At 51.8% G+C, this 18,305-nt stretch overlaps 1 protein-coding gene across 2 annotated transcripts in view; it reads right to left on the reverse strand.

The window, feature by feature from the left end:
- Positions 1 to 18,305, reverse strand: part of RPH3AL (rabphilin 3A like (without C2 domains)) — a 135,486-nt gene that overhangs the window by 107,358 nt on the left and 9,823 nt on the right. The window contains exon 1 of one of the 2 annotated variants that reach the window (XM_055130325.1): positions 6,784 to 6,806. The exons of the other annotated variant lie outside the window; for it this stretch is intronic. The gene's annotated coding sequence lies outside the window, so the exon portion shown is untranslated. Of the gene's footprint in view, positions 1 to 6,783; positions 6,807 to 18,305 lie in introns of those variants that run through there. 2 annotated transcript variants of the gene reach the window in all.

The following is an 18,305-nucleotide window of genomic DNA, read 5'->3' on the forward strand; positions in this document are numbered from 1 at the left end:
CTGTCATGAGGCCACCACACAAGGGCACCCAGCGAAAAGCCCCGCTGGCCAGCTCTGAGGGCCAGCAACCCGGCGCCTTCCCTCCCTCCGCCCTCAACCACGGAGACCGAGGTTCCATCCCAGAGCCCCAGGACTCTGCAGAGCAGGCCCGGGACAACAGCAGCCCGGGAAGTGAGAGAGGGATGAATCTAGGGGCCATGGCGAGGGGCGTGGGAACAAGAGAACGGGAGTGGGTTCTCACCCCACTCCCACTCACACGCCCCAATCTCATGATGTCAGGACAACTGGGAGTCAGCGGGCTCTGGGGTCTCTCAGACTAAGGAGACACAAGCTGTCGCACAGGGGAGACGAAAGGTGTCTGAGAGGAGCCTTCTTTTTATTTTGCTCTGCTTCACCGCCAAGCCACATCCCAGAACTGCCACCTGTGTTGACAGTTTGCTATCTGCCAGGCTGGGCGCTGAGTGCTTCACTGAACCATTTTGTGAAAATTGCCTGTATTTTCTGCTCCATGTCTTCTTTTTTTCTTTTTGGGTCACACCCGGCGATGCTCAGGGGTTACTCCTGGCTCTGCACTCAGGAATTACTCCTGGTGGTGCTGGGGGGGGGTTGGGGGGAAACCATATGGGATGGTGGGAATTGAACCCAGGTTGGCCGTGTGCAAGGCAAACGCCCTACCCGCTGTGCCATTGCTCCAGCCCCTCTGCTCCATGTCTCAACTCCCCCATTCTACAGGCGAGCAAACAGGCCGAGTGAGGTGAAATGATTGAGTCAATGTCACACAGCAAGTGGCCAAGACCAGGACTTGAGTCCCAAGCTCTGAGTACCCCAGCTTCTGGACACTTCACAGAACTGAGTGTGTCCTGGGGCCTGAGCCAGTGCTAATCATATGCACACGATCCTTTTTCCTTATCCTTTCAGGTAATTCAGAAACAACGAAGAAGAATCAAAACAGGGAAACACTGTCTCAAGAACTAGGAAAATAGGCTGGAGCGACAGCACAGTGGGTAGGGTGTTGCCCTGCACGTGGCTTGTCCGGGTTCAATCCCTGGTGCCACAACGGGTCCCCCAAGCCCCACCAGAAGTGATTCCTGAGTACAGAGCTTAGGAGTGAGCCCAGAGCACAGCCAGGTGTGGCCCAAAATGAAGAACAGGAAGCAAAGACAAGTGGCTCTGTTTAAAAGGGGGCAAAAGTTCTTAATAGACACATCACCAAGAAGATACACAGGTGGTAAACACAAGTACCAACAGGTGTTCAATACCATACATCACAGAGGAACCAGGAACAGGAAATGATGAAACTGCCCTACCCACCTACTGGAGTGATCAAAACCCAGAACATCCACCACAGGACTTTTGAGGACATGTAGAACAGAGAGACACATGGATGCTGCCACCTGGGAAGGCAGAATCTTCTGGAACAAAATACTCTTACCACATGACCCAACAATCCCACACCTGGGTAAACGGCGAACAGACATCCACATCAAAACGGGGCTGCTAACACTTACGACAGCTTTGTTCAAAACTAGCACGACCTAGCAGCCACCATGATGCTCTTAAATAAGTGAATGCTCTTAAATAAGTGAACAGAGAAGCACCCCGTGGTACTTCCGCACAACAGGATGAATCAGTCACAACACGGCTGCTGGTGAAACGTAAGGGAAAGAAGCTGGTCTGAAAAGCTACACAGGAGATGGTTCCAACTCCAGAACAGTATGCAGAGGTGCAAAGGTCGGGGAGGGAGGCAAAAAGATGAGAGAGGACCAAAGGGGACTTTAGGGCAGAGAAACGGGTCTGTATGATGCTGTGGTGGCAGACTGTGGCCTTACACATCTGTTAAAGCGCATGGAATCCACGGTACCAAGAATGCACCCCTAATGGGGCTACAGTGCGGTTAATGGTGGGCCAACACAGGCTCATGAACTGTGACAAATGCATCACACCAACTGGAAGATGTCAATAATGCAATCCTGAGGGTGGGGAGAGAGTGCACAGATACTCTCCATACTGGCCACTCAATTATTTCCATAACCCTAAACTGTTCTTGGGGGCTGGAGTGATAACACAGCAGGTAGGTCATTTGCCTTGCATGCGGCTGACCCGGGTTCGATTCCCAGCATCCCATATGGCCCCCTGAGCACCGCCAGGAGTAACCCCCGTGCATCGCCGGGTGTGACCCAAAAAGCAAAAAAAAAAAAAAACCCTAAACTTTTTTTTTTTTTTAAATAAAGGCACCAGGGAGCCACCTACAGCCAGGCTGCAGTGCACTGATTTTTGTTTGTTTGTTTTCTTTTTGGTTTTTGAATCACACTTGGCACTGCTCAGGTCTTACTCTTGGCTCTGTGCTCGGGAATCACTCCTGGCAGAGCTCAGAGGACTATACAGAATGCCAGAGATTGAACCCAAGTTGGTCGCGTGCAAGGCAAGTGCCCTCCCCACTGTACTGTCTCTCTGGTCCCTGCAGTACATTATTTTGCAGGTTCGAGATTCTGAACTTGATCCCTGGCACCCCATGTCCTCTGAGTACCACCTGGAGGCCTCTGAACCCTACAGACCTGCTGGACCCAAGCAGAACCGCATTACCAGACTCTAGCATTAAACACCTAATCCGTTGGCTGAATACCACCAGAAGCAGCCTGGGCCCTGAGCACTGCCTGGGAGCACCTATGCAAAAAAAGGGGGGCATGCAATAAAAAGTTTCATGGGGGCCAGAGCGATAGTACAGTGAATAGGCCATTTGCTTTGCACACGGCCGACCTGCATTCAATCCCTGGCATCCCGTATGGTCCCCCCAGCACTACCAGGAGTAATTCCTGAGTGCAGAACCAGGAGTAACCCCTGAGTGTCGCTGGGTGTGACCCAAAAATAAGCAAAAAAAAAAATGTCTTTTCCTTCAATAGAGAAAAATATGTTATCCGTAATCTTCATCCAGGGGAAAGAAGCAGGCAATACCACGAACACTATCCTGCTACGATGAGTCACACTCCCCAATATTCTGTGTGCATTAGCAATTCCAAGGCATCCCAGGGACGCAGCTCACAGGACACTGCTCACAAATGGCCCCTCCATCCCCATAGTGACCTCCTGGGGACCTGCCTAGTGCAGAAGACAGGGAGGTCGACAAGTACCAGCTCCCAACTCCTCTCCTTCATCTCCTGTGCCACAGCTGGACTCCGTGTATTTATTTCTGTGTGTAGTTGTCCTTTTCTGTAAGGGTGATCTGTGGGGAGTGCGGCTGCTCTACCCAGTCTGCCCCCAACACCAGTGTGTCCGGCACTTGAGGGTGGTAAGTCAGACAATGGCTCGAACGAATGCCCGGGCTGTCTAAAGAAGGGGTGGGGGAGGCAGGGAGCAGGCAGGAGGTCGCCACGAAGCAGCCCCGGGGAGTGAGAGAGCTAGAGAGAGCTGGAGAGAAGGTTCAGGAGGGCGGAGAGACCACGGCAGGCAGGAGGTGGCAGGCAGGAGGCGGGTATTCCTGGGAGAAGGGTCTGTCTGAATAGGGGCGAGAGCAAGGAGGAGCTTCTCCAGCACCGAGAGCTGGGAAGGACTAGAAGTGGGGACCGGGGGGCATGGGCAGGGAGGACACTGCTCGCACACACCAACCTGGTACAGGGGAGAAAAGACACCCGGGACCACCCCGGAGCCCAGACTGCTGCCAAGTACATCCTGGTTTCTCGGCTTCCAAAGGAACACGGATACAGATTCCAGTACATGTGGACATATGTATATGCACACACAACAGGCACACGCAGATCCATACACAGACACACACACAGAGACAGACACACACACAGAGACAGACAGACACACACACACACATACCCTGCTCTAGCTGCCCAGGAATGCAGTCAGAAATAATCAGACCAAAGGTAAAATGTGAAATTATCCCATCCTAGACCCAAATATATATATTTTAAAGAAAACAATGCTTTTCTCCAAGTCTATAAAATGTCTTCTAGTAAAACGGACCATCAGGATTTTGCAAACTCTAATTTCATACAATAGCAGAGGCCACAGCATCGACCCTTCAGACTGTGCCTGGCCTGTTTCAGAATCCACCAAATCTCCACTGTGAGGCCGCTGGCTGCTGCCAGCACCCTCACTTTCCACATGTCCCCCACGATGCCGCAGAGCACAGCCCACCCGGGGCACAGCCCACCGGGGCAGGGGGCCTGGGTGGAGACCAGCCTCTTCCCATCCAGTCTCCAGACAGCACCATCAGAGGCAGCATCTGGGATAAGGCTGTGCAGCCAACCAGGGTGGGGGAGCCAGCCAACTTTCCCACACCCCCTTTCCTCCTCTCTCTGGTGCAGGCTGATCTCTGAGAACAGCGTAACAGTTCCAAGGAGTGCCCGATGCACAGCAGACTCTCAACGGGAAAACACAGCCAGAGTCACTATTCTTTAAGCCAAGAGGATATATGAATGACTCTCGTGAATGGCCCTACACTATAATGAAGAAACAGAAGGATTAAACAAATCCGTGCCCCCAAGGACCGAGTTCCTCTGATGAAGCTTAACCCCAGGGGCACTGCCCACCAGACAGCCTGGGCCTCCCAGGAGGCAGGAGGCTTCGTGCTTCCTCCTCCTGCAGGAACTCCGGGTCCCAGTCTGGAGAGGCGCATTCTGCAACGGGCCCTTCCCTCTTCCCCAGAACACACCGCACTCAGCCAGGTGAGCGCAGGCAGGGGCCACGGGGACGGCAGAGAGAGGGGGGTATCTCCCCTCCAGGGCTCCCCGCATAGCCCCTGACCCGCACACTTGCCCGATCCAGACCTGCTCCCCTCCTGCGTCTCCAAGATGCCGCTTGAGCTGGCAGGAGCGAGAGGGGGGCGGGACTGTGAGGACTCAGCAGTGGTGCAAGCTTGGCCTCCCACACTCTCCTTGCTGCCTCTTGTCCTGGTACTCAAATAAATAAGCAAGTAAGCGAGTCCCTTCCAGGGAGTGGCCGGCATGGAACACTCCCTTCTCAAGAATCTTCCGGAGCTCCTGGTGACCTCTAAACTTTAGCTCGGCGTCTTCTGGTATCCCTATACAGTCTCCCTCAGACGGCCCTTTCCAGGGTCCCCCAGGGCCCATGAGCCACACACACACACACACACACACACACACACACACACACACACACACACACACACACACGTCTGTGTCATGGTATGAATTCACCCTCTCTTATTTATCTCTCCTTAGCTAGAGCCGGTCCCAGCCCCACCACAATTCTTTCTTTCCTCTCTCCCACTTACTCTAGCATGTCTTCCCCCAAATCTCAGACACTCAGCACCTCCTGCCACCAGCACTCCCCCGCCCCGCACTGGACCGTGCGGTCCAGTGGGGGACTTTTAAATCAGCCAGCTTGTTCTGTTGCTTAAACTTCCTTTCAGGGGCTGGAGCGATAGCACAGCAGGTAAGCATTTGCCTTGCAAGCGGATGACCCGAGTTCAATTCCCAACATCCCATAGGGTCTCCCGAGCACTGCCCAGTGTAATTCCAGAGTGCAGAGCCAGGAGTAACCTCTGTGCATCGCCAGGTGTAGCCCTCCCCTCAAAAAAGAAAAAAATAAAATAAACTTCCTTTCAAAGGAAACTTCATGCCTCTACCATAAAGAGAAAACTGTATTATTTGTCATTATGGCAACTAAAAGGGGGAAAAAAAAAGAGAAATTTCTAAAAAACAGAAAAGTACTTAGTACCATGTACCATGGAAATGCTTCCTATACTCCCATCTAATATATTTAAGAACATATGAAGCATGGGATCATATGTTCTCAGATCGGGACTGGGCCTCCTCTACCCAGACCCTGGTTTCCAATAGGTTGGCAGCCACACCCACAAACTCCCCCATATAATCTCATCAACGACCAAGACCCCGAGACTATAAAACAAAGCTCCCAGAAGAGAGAGACGCAATTTTTCCTGGAGCACGCGGCCACATTTGTGGCCTCTTTATTTTAATTTTATTTATTTTTTTCCCACATGGCAGAGCCTGGCAAGCTACCCATGACGTATTTGATATTCCAAAAACAGTGACAACAACGTGCTCTTCGTGTTCCAGAAGCAAGAAGACGCCATTGGGCTACACTAGCACGCAACAGGGACAAATGAAGACGTTACTGGCACCCACTCGAGCAAATCGATGAACAAGGGGATGACAGTGATACAGCGATGAAGCATGGGTGGGTGATGTACTCTACACTCTCTCACACTCTAAGAACATGGCCTTGGCACTTTATTTTTGCCTCCTTGTGGCCCCTTGATTCTTCTGACTCTGCTGCAGTTATCTGGGAACCTCCTCACTGCTTTGCTCTGGGGACCCGACAGTGAGCACCTGGGGAGCACAGGCCTTACAGGGGCCTCCCAGAAGCCCCCACAGCGTGGTGAGCAGCATGACACGAATCAGGCGCCAAGGCCCCATGTGGCTGGTGTGGCTAAACCGGCCCCGTTCACATATGAATCCACCTTCTGCCAACACACACGTCTCCCCACTGGCTGCCCCCACGCCAGCCCCTGCTCAGGGGTGGAGGCGGGCAGCTGGGGAGGCCCTCCGGGGCAGGAGCGGGGAAGGCTGGGGGTGGCTACGGGACTCCCGAGGTCTCTGCTGAACATGGGCTGAGCTGGAAGAGCAGGTCTGCAGTCAACCATTAACCAGCAAGGACTCAGGCCCGGCCCTGCCCTGCCCAGGTCAGGGAACCTCTGGGGACACACGTAGGGGGACAGCATCCGGGGCTCCAGGGAACACAAAAGCTGCTCTCTTGTCCCCTCGGAGCCAGAGACCCCAAAATACCTACCAGGAAAGGAAGTCACCCGGGCTGGCCTGCAGGGGCGGGGCGGACAGGAGGCGGCAGCCCCTCTTCCTCCCACAATGTCAGAAGGGAACCCTGAGGAAGATCTGAGTCCCTGGGACTTAAGTCAGGAAGTGGCAGCCAGCCGCAGGGACAGCCCAGCTGCCGGCAAACCAAGGCCTGGATTCTTCACGGTGGATGGACATCCGTCGGGAGCCAGGCACGGCATGTCTGCTGGGGACCGATGGCCCTGAGAGCACGGGCTTTACTCAGAGCAGACACAGGGCACGCCTGAAAGAGGGACCCCCGCCCCCTCTGGCACACTGCATCAGCATTCTTGCTATTGTTATTGTCTGAGGGCCACACCCTGTGGTGCCCAGAGGCCACTCTGGCTCCAAGCCTGGCCAAGGCTCCAAGGAGTGCTGAGGGTTGAACCCAGCCCCCTGCAAGGAAAGTTCCTGCTGCAGCTCCTGTGCATCTCTCCAGGCCCTCCTCCCTCTGGTTTTTAAATTGAGACACCGTGATTTATAAGAGTGTTGATCTTCAGGATTCAGACATGCAATGTCACAGCACTGCCCCTGCCACCACAGTGCCAACATCCTGCCGTCACAGTCCCTAGGTCCCTTCTCAGCAGCTTCCTCCTGCAATCCCTCCCCCAACAGATTCAGTTCTGCAGATCGGGTCTCCGTGCCACAGCCTGTCCCCTTACTGAGTCTTCTTCTATCCCACATATAAGTGACATCATTTTTGTTGTTGTTGTTGTTGTTGCTTTTTGGGTCACACCCGGCGGTGCTCAGGGCTTACTCCTGGCTCGGCACTCAGGAATTACCCCTGGCGGTGCTCAGGGAACCACATGGGATGCTGGGAATCAAACCCAGGTCGACCGAGTACAAGGCAAACTCCTTACCCACTGTGCTATGGCTCCAGTCCCATCATTTTGAAGTCTTTTTTTTTTTAAGTTCTGGTGCTTTTAAAATTTCAGTGATTTTTGCATTTTTTCCTAGGAGGACACAGTTTCTGCAAGAGCAAGGGTACTTTTCAAAATGGTCCTTGCAGACCATGCCTGGGACACTGGCATCTCAGATCTTCCAAAAGACTCTGGAGATGGGACACCTACTTGGGGTGGGGTGGATGACTATCCAGGAAAAAGGTAAACTGAGGCACAAATAATTTGATTAAGGCTGCCAATGGCAAAAATTCCCAAAACGGTCTGGAGGACAGGGTTGAGGTCCGGCAGGGTGGGGAGAGGCACCCCTGACCTGAATAGGAGAGGAGGAAGACGGCAGGGTCTCCTGGCAAACCCTTTTGGATTACAAACAAGTGAGGGCAGGAAATAGTGTTGGCTCAGACCCTGAGACTGAACAGGAAAGTAGGTGCTAAATTGTCCTAAAAATCCACAGGTGCAGGGCTAGAGCAATAGTACAGTGGGCAGGGCATTTGCCTTGCACATGGCTGACCTGGGTTCCATCCCCAGAATCCCATATGGTCCCCTGAGCACTGCCAGGAGTAATTCCTGAGTGTAGAGTTAGGAGTAATCCCTGAGCATTGCTGGGTGTGGTCCCCAAACAACCAAAAATCCACATAAGGGGAGGCCCTGGGCTTAATCCCCAGAGTGGCCTCTGAGCACCACCAAACAGCAAGAATAACAACAAAAATCCACACCTAGGACTTGCAAATCCACCCAAAGAGAGAAACAGAATGACTCAGAGGTAAAACTGACTAATTTGATCATTAATATAAGTAGGAAGTAAAATTTCCACAGATAAGTGGCTAAAAAAACACCTTGAAAAACTTGGAGACAGAACTTGGAAAAAGAAATCTATATCTGGAAAATAAGAGTACCCAAGGAAATCATGCCACGATGTGACAAATACATACTCCAGTTTAAAATTAGAAATGTGCTGGCAATGATGATATTTGGTGAGCTAGTTCCCCCAGATCCCCTCCTGGGGGCTGGGCCAGGCCAGTGGGGAGGGGAGGGGTATTCTGATGGGGCCAGGGGGCTGGAGTGACCAGAGGATGGTCCCAAAGGTGCACCGATGCAGGAGTGGCACCACGGGAATCAAGGCTGGGTGTTTCCCTGGGGAGATGCACACCTGTACCAGACTAGTTCTGTCTTATATGTGAGCGGACTATGAATTTTCTGGCCTAGCAGGCTGTGAAGGCCAGGCACCCTGCCATGAGAGAAAGAGGGGCACAGAGGCACAGTCCTTTTTTTTTTTTTTTTTGCTTTTGCTTTTTGGGCCACACCCGGCGATGCACAGGGGTTACTCCTGGCTCATACACCCAGGAATCACTCCTGGCGGTGCTCGGAGGACCATATGGGATGCTGGGAATCGAATCCGAGTCGGCCGCAAACGCCCTACCTGCTGTGCTATCGCTCCAGCCCCGAGGCAAAGTCCTTCTAAGGGCTACTCAGGCAGGGGCTGTCTTGACTCCGGCTGCCTGGAAAAGCACTCAGCATCAGTACCCCTTTCCTTGGGGATCACACAAACCCTGCACAGAATTCTTTCTCCTGGATTTGACTGTTCATTAACTCAGCAAATTGTGTGGCTCAATACTAGTCAACTGGCCTGACTCTGTGCTCCAACTCCACCTAGTCTGGCCCTAGTTACTGCTTTCTCCTGATCCGAGGTGGACGGGCTCCTACTCACTGCACAACACGTCTAAGGCCACAAGTACAGCATCTCTACACGAGTCCGGCATACAGTGATTACCTGATTTCCATTAGAAGTCAATATGTGTTTCTGATACATTCAAGCTATGAGAGAGAAATATGAATTCCTGAGGCACCTCAATTCTTCTCTGGAACAAGATGAAGGGATAAAGGAAACCGGTAATGGGCAGGAAACCCACAGGGATAGACTGTCTTTGCCTGAAAGCGTTCAGAGCACAGTGGCACTCCACTGTGAGCAGAGTCTGAGATTACAGATCAAGAGCCACGCCTGCAGTCTCGGCACCGACCAGCTCTGTGACCGAGAGGGGGGACGTGACACATCCCTCCCTCTCGTGTGCGCCTCAGTGCACACGAAATGACTCGCCCCACCCACCCACTCAGCCGTCACAGGAATTCAACGGAGGGGCTTGCAACGGCTCATCGCACTGAGGCACCAGCCACAGGAACGCTAGCAGCATCCCGGCAGGCAGGGAAGGACTCCAGGGGACCCGCACACAGGCGTCGGTGGGCAGGCGCCCACTCCCAGGGCCTCCCCAGCTGCTGGCTGCAGAGTCCCGAGAGAGGCCAGCCCGCAGCACCCACACCTGCGCACAGTGTCCTTCCCAGCCCTCGCCGTGTCCGAGGGCAGGGGCAGGCTGCGGGAAGGACTCCGGTTCCCTGCTTCTCACGGCAGGAAGAAGAGCTGCTGCCAGGATCTGTCATCACACGAATCCACACCGGAAGAGGCTGTCTACCCCACAAGGGGGGGTGCTGGGGAGGGGGTGACAGCCTGCCAGCCACAGCACACCCCGAAGAAAGGCAGGGCATCCACCTACAGACCAGCTGTGCAGGAGACCGGGCTGGCTGTGTGGGGTCAGGGCGGCTGACCCTCATAAAGGTCTCCTGCAGGACTTCACAGACATTCCCTGCCCCGTGGTCCCCAATCAGTGGCCTGATGACCTCGCAGGTACTGGGGTTTGTAGGCAATAGAATCAGCACCGCTGAGCTTTGGCCAGCAGGTGAGGAGGAAACCATGGCAACAACTCGGGTCCTTCCCAGTAGGTTTTTCAGCAGGGCATGGCTTTTCTGGAGGAACTGAGAGAAACCACAGAGTTGATGCAACTTTCTGGAATGTTCCCTGCCCCACCCCATCTCCATCCCACAGTTCCCCACAGCTAAGAGTGAAGCGGAGCAGGAGGGGGGGAAACTCTGTGGATGGTGTTTGCAAACCAGTTCAAGTGACAAAAGGAGGTCCCCTGGAATTTATCCCAAGGGCTGGAGCTGCCTGGGTTGGCCCTTGGGGACACCAGCATCATCTGGTCTTCGAGCTCGTGTCCCCTCCTTTCCTGTGCTGCTGAGCCACTCAGCTGCCACCCCTGGGCTTAAACTCCTGAAGTTCCAGGTTAACCCTTGACCATCCCCCTGGGGCTTTCCTCACTCGTCCAGGGGTGCAGCCTGCCCACGCTGGCATGTGCAGAAGTCCCCTCCTTGAGAATCTGGAAAATGCCTCAACTCAACTGTGCTCTCAGAACGATGCAAACAAAGTTGCTCATGGAGGGAACATTTGTCCCAAGGGGGGCAGGGGAAAGCTTGAGAAAGAGAAAGGAGGGCTGAGAGGGGAGAGAGGGAGTGAGAGCAGAAACAAGAAAGGGGTTGCTCGTTGAGAAGAGAAGGAAGCAAACGCAGGGCAGAGACAGGGTTCCACTCCCCTCCTGCCTCTGAGTTTCCTCTGCCCTTCCAGGGGTCCGCGCTTCGGGGAGCCTCTCTGGGCAATATCCTGCCAATAGATTCCCATATTTGTTCAACATCTGCTTTTTGCAACTGGCCTAATTCTACTTAGTCACAGTCCAATTTAGCCTGGTTGATAGGATTGTCTACTTCCCTGCACACCCTCTCCCCTCCACCTGAAGTGAAGAAATCTCTGCTCATCTTTGGGCTGACTTAGAGTAACAGGGGTGGGGGCGGGTGGCTGGGGAAGTGATTCGGCAGTAGAGTACATGCCTGGCATGTGGAAGGCCTCAGATCTGATCCCCGACAGTGCACCTGTATTTGAGAGCCCGTGTGTGCGTGAACACACCCACTCGGTTACTGGAAAGAAGGTGGGATGTGCCACTGGCTCCACTTAGCAGGAGACCTTGAACTTTAGCAGCCCTAATATGCAAGTTCTTCTCATCTCAGCTTCTGCAGCTGCCCCTTCAAATCCACTCAGGATCCTTTCTAACCACATGGGACTATGCAGAGACCTTTTAAAAGTGCTTCCTATTGCTCCGATGATAAAAGCGCAACCCCACCCAACGCCCCCCTCCCCAGTAGGGTCTCTGTCCCTGTCGGAAACCACACTGCATCCTTTGGGGGAATGCAGGCACCTGCCTAGGAAATGATCCCTTACCCTGCTCTCCCCAGTTCCTCCAGCCTAATTAAAATTTTTTAACTTAATTTATTCATGCCATTATTGAGATTTAATCTTACAAATGACAAAATTCACCTTTTAAAGTTTACAAGTCTGTGACTTTTAGTATAGTCACCAAACTATGTAATCATCACCAATTTCTCAAATCATTTCATTCCTCCAACAAGAAATTCTGTGCTCATTAGCATTCACTCCCCATCCTTCCTGCTCCCCTCCCCCAGCCCTACCAATCCTGAATCCTTCTATCTCTAGAGGCTTAATATTCTGAGCATACAAATATAGAGTGGTACAATGGACAGACATCTCGGCTCATTATATGTATGTGTGTGTGTGTTTTATAAATTTTTATTCTTCTGCTTGCTTTGGATTTAGTTGGCTCTTCTCTTTCTGGCTTCTGAAGATGAAAGGCAACTAATTTAAGGACCTTGAATGACTTTATCCTTTTGGATATATTGAAACTGGTTTCGTAACCTACAGGTCCTTATGGGGACTCAGGCACAGGCACGCGATAAGAATGTGTGTTCTGCTAATAGGTGGAGCGTCCTGGAGAAGGCTGTTGGGTGTGCTTGGTTGATAGTTATTCAAAAGTTCTACCTTGTTGATTCTCTGCCTACCTGTTCTTTGTACTGGTGAAGGTGGAACCTTGATGCTGCCAATGATTTTTGCTGAGTTATCTATTTCTCTCTTCATTAGTGTTTGCTTTCTGCAATTTGGGGAACTGTTGTCAGAAGCAGACACTTATCATTGGTACGTCTTCCTGATAGACAAGCCCTTACCACTGCAAAATGTCCTTGTCGATCTCTATTACTGATTGTGTCTTCAGATCTAGTTTGTCTGATACTAGTGTAGCCACTTGGGATCTATATAGTTACTACTTGCATGATATCTGTTTTTCTGATCTTTAATTTTCCCCTATATATCTTCAAATCTAAGTTGTATTTCTTATAGACAGCAAAGTTAGGGAGTTTACTCCATCCTACCAATTCCTGTATTTTTATTATGTCTGCATTTGGTGTAATCCCTAATAAGATAAGGTTTATGTCATTCTGCTATCCATTTTCTATGTATGTTTTGACTTTTTATCCCTACATGCTTCCATTCTTCCATTCCATTTAATTCTAGAATTCCCTTCTATTAGACATTTTTTTTTTTTTGGCCTTTTGGGTCAAACCCAGCTGTGCTCAGGAGTTACTCCTGGCGGTACCTGGGGGACCATAAGGGGTGCCGGGTATCGAACCCGGGTCTGCCGAGTGTAAAGCAAACGCCCTACTCGCTGTGCTATCGCTCTGGCCCCCTATTAGACATTTTAAAATTATTTTCTTAGTGGCTGCTCTGGTGAGTACAATTAATATTTTAATTTAACAACCTAGCTCTCATTAATGCTAACACTTAACTTCCATGTGAAGACTTCGCTCTAATATGGCTATTTCCTCCCCTCTTCATGCTATTATTATTATATATTCCAGCTCTATTTGTACTTTAATGTATTATATATGAGTCCAAGTGTCAATATAGTTTTATGATTGCTTTATCATCATAAAGATAAGTGTTACAAAGAAAATGCCTTCACATCTTTATAGCTGTCCTTATTTCCTCATGTGGATTTGAGTTACTATGTCCTTTGGTTTCAATTATTGTAAAGAAATCCCTTCTACAATAATTTTAAAAAATGTTTCTGGGGTGTCTTAAATCATTTCTGAAGGGCAGTTTTACTGGATATCGATTTCTCCGTCGGCACACTTTTTATTTCAGCCCTTGCCTCTGGTTTCTGTTGTTCTGATAAGAGATTACTGTAAAGGATTCTCTGCTCATTAATTCTTACCCTTCAACCACCTTTTCCGGCTTAGACTAGGTCAGGCCCCTGTGCACGCCCCTCAATACTCTGCAATCCTCCTTTGTAGTAATCTTATTTACTCACTCAAAATTGAAACTGCAGGGGCCAGTGAGATAGTACAGTGGGTAAGGCATTTGCCTTACACATACTTGAAAGATCCCCAGCACCTCATATGGTTCCCCAAGCCCCACCAGGAGTGATCCGTGGGCACAGAGCCAGTAGCTGGGGACCCTGGAGCCATCAGAATTCTTCTGTTGCACCAAAGGCCAGGAGTAAACCCAAAAATAAAACCAAAAATTGATAACGGCCTATTTCCAAAAGGGCTTGAGGCAGCCTCCAGGTTACTGCCATGAAAAGTAACCAACTCGGGGGCTGGAGCGAGAGCACAGCAGGTAGGGCGTTTGCCTTGCATGCGGCCAACCCGGGTTTGATTCCCAGCATCCCATATGGTCCCCTGAGCACCTCCAGGAGTAATTCCTGAGTGCATGAGCCAGGAGTAACCCCTGAGCATCGACGGGTGTGACCCAACAAGCTAAAAAAAAGAAAAAGTAACCAACTTAAGGATGGAGGAGAACGGAGGCCAGGCGGATAGGAAGGTCACCGGAAGGTGCTGGCAAGATTGAGCTTTCCCACAGCCACAGCAGCAAGCCACGTGCTGGGCTCCGGAGCTCAGCACACAACCAGAGCAGTCGGCTTTGGGGTCTACAAGTGAACCCCCACAGGCAGGTCCAAAGCAAAAATTTTGGACACTCGCTTGACCACACTGGAGAGACTCAAAACAGACAGTGCTGGCCATCACATGCGCAGGTCAGGACTGTTCTAAATGCTTCACCCAAATCTTCTCTGGAGTCCCCAGGACAACAGACCATCTCGTCCTCTTCGTGGTGAACAAGGGGGACCCAGAGAGGCCAAGTAACCTCTACAGGGCAGCAGTGAAAGGGCCACTCCTCGTAGCGACTCAGGCCTAAGCCAGTGGCTCCTTACACACCCCAGGCCCCCCACATCCTGTGGACACTGAGTGCCAGGTTCGGACTAGTTGCAGGTTCTCCGCATCCCAACACTGCTGCTTCCTGCCCTGGGATTGCCCAGCGCCCCATTACCTCCTGGTGAGCCCCCGAAAGACCATATCCTGGCTCCCCTCGCTGCCTGCCCAGCCCCCCTGAGGACACCACCCAGCCTGCTGCAGCGGGCAGATGTCTCCAGGCCTGGCTAGACCAACACTAACCCTAGAGAGCCCACACTAGGAGGCCGGAGAGAGAAGCCTGCACCCCTGCACTGCTCCGTCCACAACTGCGTCCTCGCTGTCCACGCCTGACCTCTGCCCAGATCTCAGGCAGCAGCCAGGGTGCAGAGGTTCAATTCCAGATGGACTAGTTCACTTCCGTCTCAGGCCCTCTTCCCTGGCCTGAGTTCTCCCCCATCACCCAGATGTCAGATGACTCCCAAACCTGGACTTGAACTTGTGAGAAATCTGAGGCCACACCAGCCCAGGGGACACCATGGTGCAAAGGAAGGTGAGCCCCGCCCAACTCCTCTCCCAGAGGGACTTCTCTCCCACTGCAGGGCCCTGTCGTAATAAGCAGCTAGTGCTCCAAGAGTCATTGTGTTGGCCAGGAAACCGCCACTGGTGCCCACATCACGAAAACCCTCTTCTGCGTGGGCCCCTATGCAGCACCCAAACTGCTAAATCATGCTGACAGCCTCAACTAGCACGCAAGCCTAGCTCTGACCCAGCAAGGCCCTGTGAGCGGAGGTTCTCTGCTCTGCGGTCCCTGGAAATAGGGAATCTGCAGGAGAAGGGATTGTGGGCTGGGGCTGGAGAGCTCGTACAGGAGCAGGGCGCTTGCCTTGTACTCGGCTGACCTGGATCGATCCCCAGCATCATACAGGACTCCCAAGCACTGCCAGGAGTGGCCCCTGAGCACAGAACCAGGAGTAAGCCCTGAGCACCGCCAGGTGTGGTCCAAAAGCCGAAACAGAGAAAGAACTATGTCCTGTTCCAACCGAGCTCCCGTCACGAACCCACACAGGAGCCTTCTGCAACTGAGAACCCCCAGGAAGATTATAAGTGACAACCAGGGAGCCCTAGAGGAATCGGCACTGAGCAAAGGCCATGAGAGAGCCCGGGGACAGTGCAGGCAATGTGGTGGCCACTCTGAGACCCACTTGGGACTGGCTGGTAGCATGTGCAACGAGGGAGATTTTCATGTTCACCTCTGACCTGTTCCTGGCACCTTCGCCCAAATCAAACATTTTCCCAGACTTAGCCCCAAGGACAGGCCCTGGGACCAGACCAGTTAAAACTGGATAGTTTCCCATCACTAATGCATGTGTGTGACTCAGCAACATTAAAACAGAAAGGAGAGGAGAATTTATTTCCCTCTTCCTTTAAAAAGAGGCCCCAGTTAGGGCAGAACGATGGAGGTGTGGGATTTCCTGGGTGAACAGTCCCTTCAGGAAAGAACTCTGGTTTCTGGTCACCAGCACCAAGCTTGGCCCCCGCCAGACCCACCCCCCCTGCTCAGCTCTGCATCAAAGAGCAAGAGAAACAAACCTGGTTTCCAAAAACGAAGTCCAGAGAATAACACACACTGCTACATTTCACCTTCTAAATTAAGCTGCTGTTCTCCATTAACTTTCCGCTGGGGACTGAAAGAAAATTGTTCTGAAACTGGGAACTAAAATTAAAGTTCGGGGAAAAGAAAAAAAAAAAAGAAAACTCCGCCAAGTGCAAGTGTTCGGAGTAGTGCTGCAATAAGCCTTTTTAAGTTAGGTCTGAAGTGACAACCAGTTGGAGAGCCAGCTGGGATCAGCTCACACCCCGAGTTTCAGCAATAACAGGGGTACACTCCACTACTCTTTGGGTGCCAGTCGTTGGGAGGACTGCAGAATTCTTCAGTTGCACCAAAGGTTTAGGAATAGGATTATTTGACTGGCTTGAGCAGAAGGAATTAACTGGGAGCTCTGAACCCGTGGAGGGAGTGGGGAAGAGGCTGAACTGGACCCAGAGAGATAGTCTGGGGGTGAAGGTGCTTGCCTCATGTGTGTCAATCCAGGTTCAATGCCAGCCACTGCATATGTTCTCCCCAGCCCCGCCGAGAGTGATGCCCAAGCACAGAGCCTGAAGTTAGCCCTGAGCACCGCTGGGTGTGGCCCCAAAACAAAGACTGAAAGCTGATGAGATTAAATGGGAAGTCTGATACCTGGGAGAGTCTGGTCCTCTGTCCCCTCAGCTACCCGAGCACAAGGGGCCCAGGGGCCCCTCCTCCATGAAGACGGTCCTGCTCATGTGTCAGCACACAGGACCAGCAGCCACTGGGCAGCCTAGCTTGAGCCACGGCCCCACACCGTGGCCTGGGGTGTGGCGCTTGGGGGTGAGGGGCTCACTTAGTAAGGCTGGAAGCAGTACATGGAAGAATGGAGGAGTTCTCTGAACAGGTCCATGTTCCACAAAAACAAGCTACACCTAAGCAGAGACTTCAGTAATTCCACTCTGAACAGATGCAAAACTTCTGCGAGGGAAATAATAGCAAGAAATGAAAACGTGTGCTAACACAAAGAATTGTGGACACCCAGTTCTCATAGGTCTTTGGCAAGGAGAGCCCCAGGCCCATCGGCAGAAGCAGAGCTCACACCTGTGCAGTGGAAGCTGCCAGAAGCATCCTGTGGCTCATCTGGTGAGCGTGAATTAGTTGTTCAACGTAGAGTAAGGGCTGTGGGCTGGAGAGAGAGCACAGTGAGCAGAGCACTTGTTTTGCATGCAGCTGACCTGGATTTGATCCCCAGCATCCCATGTGGTTCCTGGAGGACCGCCAGGAGCAATTCCTGACTGCAGAGCCAGGAGTAAGCCCTGCGCACCATTGGGTATATTTGCTACACACACACACACACACACACACACACACACACACACACACACAAAGAGTATGGGATGTGCCATTCCATTTCTCTGAGGTTTGAGCAAGGGGGAAAAAAATGAAAGAAAAAAAGTCAGAGCCTTGTCATTTGGGGGAGTGGTGCAGGGACTGAGGGAGGATTCCAGGATAGTGGGCCAGATTCCCAACAGTGCTACGGGGTACACAGGCTAGAAGCCAAAAGATGTGAGGTGTGTGCATGTCTCTGAATACATCTGACCGCAAAAGAAAAGAACCACAAACAAACACTGAAGTTTAGTCCATGATAAGCTGACTGAAGTATCAGACTTTCATTCATCAAAACATGCTATTAACTTGAACAAAGGAAGTACGTGTATATGCTGCCTGAGTCCATGTGCTGCATGTGCCCATGTGCTGCTGCAAAATGCATGTGGTGCCCAAGCACATGTTACCTGCACCTCCCCTCTTCAGATGTGTAGTTTCATATCTAATGTGTACTGGGGCTCCCTTTTCATTCTCTCTCTCTCTCTGTCTCTGTCTCTCTCCTTTCTCTCTCTCTCTCTGTCTCTCTCTTTCTCTCTCTCTCTCTCTCCCCATCTCCCCCTCATTCCTCTCATTCCTTCCTCTCTCCCTACCCCTCCTCTTCATCCAAATTTCAAAATAAAACCTGTTTTAACTTAAAAAAAAATGCTATTAACAGGTTGATCCTGGCACTGCCATTCGCGTTCCTTAAGTCATGTTCAAGTGTGAGCC

The sequence above is a fragment of the Sorex araneus genome, chromosome 3, assembly GCF_027595985.1.
Source record: "Sorex araneus isolate mSorAra2 chromosome 3, mSorAra2.pri, whole genome shotgun sequence".
Lineage (NCBI taxonomy): Eukaryota > Metazoa > Chordata > Mammalia > Eulipotyphla > Soricidae > Sorex > Sorex araneus.